The sequence below is a fragment of the Notolepis coatsorum genome, assembly GCF_963971535.1.
Source record: "Notolepis coatsorum genome assembly, chromosome: 4".
Lineage (NCBI taxonomy): Eukaryota > Metazoa > Chordata > Actinopteri > Aulopiformes > Paralepididae > Notolepis > Notolepis coatsorum.
The window spans coordinates 123190291-123194860 of record NC_140168.1 but is presented as its reverse complement, the minus strand read 5'-3'; positions in this window follow the sequence as shown (position 1 = coordinate 123194860).

Here is a 4570-nt window from a genome sequence, read left to right as displayed (position 1 = left end):
GGGTATGTAGTATCTAGCTACACATTAGGGGCCGTGTGGTAGGGTATGTAGTATCTAGCTACACATTAGGGGCCGTGTGGTAGGGTATGTAGCATCTAGCTACACATTAGGGGCCGTGTGGTAGGGTATGTAGCATCTAGCTACACATTAGGGGCCGTGTGGTAGGGTATGTAGCATCTACACATTAGGGGCCGTGTGGTAGGGTATGTAGCATCTACACATTAGGGGCCGTGTGGTAGGGTATGTAGCATCTACACATTAGGGGCCGTGTGGTAGGGTATGTAGCATCTAGCTACACATTAGGGGCCGTGTGGTAGGGTATGTAGCATCTACACATTAGGGGCCATGTGGTAGGGTATGTAGCATCTACACATTAGGGGCCGTGTGGTAGGGTATGTAGCATCTAGCTACACATTAGGGGCCGTGTGGTAGGGTATGTAGCATCTAGCTACACATTAGGGGCCGTGTGGTAGGGTATGTAGCATCTAGCTACACATTAGGGGCCGTGTGGTAGGGTATGTAGCATCTAGCTACACATTAGGGGCCGTGTGGTAGGGTATGTAGCATCTAGCTACACATTAGGGGCCGTGTGGTAGGGTATGTAGCATCTAGCTACACATTAGGGGCCGTGTGGTAGGGTATGTAGCATCTACACATTAGGGGCCATGTGGTAGGGTATGTAGCATCTACACATTAGGGGCCGTGTGGTAGGGTATGTAGCATCTAGCTACACATTAGGGGCCGTGTGGTAGGGTATGTAGCATCTAGCTACACATTAGGGGCCGTGTGGTAGGGTATGTAGCATCTACACATTAGGGGCCGTGTGGTAGGGTATGTAGTATCTAGCTACACATTAGGGGCCGTGTGGTAGGGTATGTAGCATCTACACATTAGGGGCCGTGTGGTAGGGTATGTAGCATCTACACATTAGGGGCCGTGTGGTAGGGTATGTAGTATCTACACATTAGGGGCCGTGTGGTAGGGTATGTAGCATCTACACATTAGGGGCCGTGTGGTAGGGTATGTAGCATCTACACATTAGGGGCCGTGTGGTAGGGTATGTAGCATCTACACATTAGGGGCCGTGTGGTAGGGTATGTAGCATCTAGCTACACATTAGGGGCCGTGTGGTAGGGTATGTAGCATCTATCTACACATTAGGGGCCGTGTGGTAGGGTATGTAGCATCTACACATTAGGGGCCGTGTGGTAGGGTATGTAGCATCTACACATTAGGGGCCGTGTGGTAGGGTATGTAGCATCTACACATTAGGGGCCGTGTGGTAGGGTATGTAGCATCTACACATTAGGGGCCGTGTGGTAGGGTATGTAGCATCTACACATTAGGGGCCGTGTGGTAGGGTATGTAGCATCTAGCTACACATTAGGAGCCGTGTGGTAGGGTATGTAGCATCTACACATTAGGGGCCGTGTGGTAGGGTATGTAGCATCTAGCTACACATTAGGAGCCGTGTGGTAGGGTATGTAGCATCTACACATTAGGGGCCGTGTGGTAGGGTATGTAGCATCTACACATTAGGGGCCGTGTGGTAGGGTATGTAGCATCTACACATTAGGGGCCGTGTGGTAGGGTATGTAGCATCTACACATTAGGGGCCGTGTGGTAGGGTATGTAGCATCTACACATTAGGGGCCGTGTGGTAGGGTATGTAGCATCTAGCTACACATTAGGAGCCGTGTGGTAGGGTATGTAGCATCTACACATTAGGGGCCGTGTGGTAGGGTATGTAGCATCTAGCTACACATTAGGAGCCGTGTGGTAGGGTATGTAGCATCTACACATTAGGGGCCGTGTGGTAGGGTATGTAGCATCTACACATTAGGGGCCGTGTGGTAGGGTATGTAGCATCTACACATTAGGGGCCGTGTGGTAGGGTATGTAGCATCTACACATTAGGGGTCATGTGGTAGGGTATGTAGCATCTACACATTAGGGGCCGTGTGGTAGGGTATGTAGCATCTAGCTACACATTAGGGGCCGTGTGGTAGGGTATGTAGCATCTATCTACACATTAGGGGCCGTGTGGTAGGGTATGTAGCATCTAGCTACACATTAGGGGCCGTGTGGTAGGGTATGTAGCATCTACACATTAGGGGCCGTGTGGTAGGGTATGTAGCATCTAGCTACACATTAGGGGCCATGTGGTAGGGTATGTAGCATCTACACATTAGGGGCCGTGTGGTAGGGTATGTAGCATCTACACATTAGGGGCCGTGTGGTAGGGTATGTAGCATCTACACATTAGGGGCCGTGTGGTAGGGTATGTAGCATCTAGCTACACATTAGGAGCCGTGTGGTAGGGTATGTAGCATCTACACATTAGGGGCCGTGTGGTAGGGTATGTAGCATCTACACATTAGGGGCCGTGTGGTAGGGTATGTAGCATCTAGCTACACATTAGGGGCCGTGTGGTAGGGTATGTAGCATCTATCTACACATTAGGGGCCGTGTGGTAGGGTATGTAGCATCTAGCTACACATTAGGGGCCGTGTGGTAGGGTATGTAGCATCTACACATTAGGGGCCGTGTGGTAGGGTATGTAGCATCTAGCTACACATTAGGGGCCATGTGGTAGGGTATGTAGCATCTACACATTAGGGGCCGTGTGGTAGGGTATGTAGCATCTACACATTAGGGGCCGTGTGGTAGGGTATGTAGCATCTACACATTAGGGGCCGTGTGGTAGGGTATGTAGCATCTAGCTACACATTAGGAGCCGTGTGGTAGGGTATGTAGCATCTACACATTAGGGGCCGTGTGGTAGGGTATGTAGCATCTACACATTAGGGGCCGTGTGGTAGGGTATGTAGCATCTACACATTAGGGGCCGTGTGGTAGGGTATGTAGCATCTACACATTAGGGGCCGTGTGGTAGGGTATGTAGCATCTAGCTACACATTAGGGGCCGTGTGGTAGGGTATGTAGCATCTACACATTAGGGGCCGTGTGGTAGGGTATGTAGCATCTACACATTAGGGGCCGTGTGGTAGGGTATGTAGCATCTAGCTACACATTAGGGGCCGTGTGGTAGGGTATGTAGCATCTAGCTACACATTAGGGGCCGTGTGGTAGGGTATGTAGCATCTATCTACACATTAGGGGCCGTGTGGTAGGGTATGTAGCATCTAGCTACACATTAGGGGCCGTGTGGTAGGGTATGTAGCATAGGTATTGTCAATACCTGGAGCTCACATCAAAGGGGCTACGGGTCTGTTGAAGTTGGCAATGCTGTTTGGGGGGCCATTATGGGCCACCTAATACATTTGTAGTGTAATTATTTATAGGCATGTTGAACTTTCTTTTGGCAATGGGAGTGGGTTTCTTCATTGAGCGCTTATCCTCATAAGGGCACAAGTTGCTTGTGTTTTTTAAATAAATCATTATACAAGATACTGCTGCTATCAGCAAATCTCTAAAGGTGAACTTAAGACATTCAAGAGAGCAATAGTACAAATGTTTGCTGTTTATTATGGTGCTTTTCAATTAGGATTAACTTACCGAAAACATTTTGGACAATGGAAATATATACAAACACAGCCTCTCCAGTCTTAGGACACACAGTAGAACACTTTATTGTCAACATTTCTCACCATCGACGAAGATAAAAGTGATAAATGTGAGATCTACTTCCCGTTTTGCCTTGTTTCCCAGAGGTCTTACACTGCAAACCGAAGGAGAGGAAGTACTGAACTATACACAATAAAGATGTGTGAATTTCACTTATGTAACCACCTTCAAGGCGGGATGATTTCCCCATCTTGCCCAATCTCTCCCCCATATATTTATTTTGCCTGTATTAAAGATACACAATTCATGATGAATTGAAAATGGGGGACCCTGATGTAAACAAGACGAAAATCTTTCTCTGGTCTGCATCCCCTTAACAATTGTGTGTATTGAGCCGTACTGTATTGTACCCATTCTGCAATCTGTTAATAAAAATGTCAATCAATCAATCAATCAATCACAGTGTAGAGTGAAGGATTGGACAAAGAGAAGGTACATGATATGACAAAATGTCAAGTTGGATCCAAATCTACAAAGTCTCAAGTAAATGGTATATGGAAGATATTTACATGCACATTCATATTTCAATAGCCGCGCAAGCCAGACGAATCTTGCACAATTTCAAAACGCAAGATAAAAATCATGTAAGGTTTGTCTGGTTTGCGAGGCTAATATTCCAATATTATTCATTGTATTCTCCATCCGGTAACTGGATCTCAGCTTGGATGGCTTCGTTCCTGTGCAAGTTCTAGATCTGATCTTGGATCAGATTTTCTCACCATATGCGCCGCAGATCGTGAGATTTTCTTTGTTGCCTAAAATCAGATTTTAATGTGATTTCTGCCTCCTTTTGTTACGGGTAAACACTGTCCAATAAAGTGACAGGGATCATGTAAAACAGTGGTTCTCAACCTGTGGGTCGGGACCCACAATGGGGTTCACAAGATGATTAGGGGGGCCACAAAGAGATATACAAACAAATACATGATCATAAAATAGATGTATAGATGCATGTTTCTTGTGAAATAATGAATATTTGAAG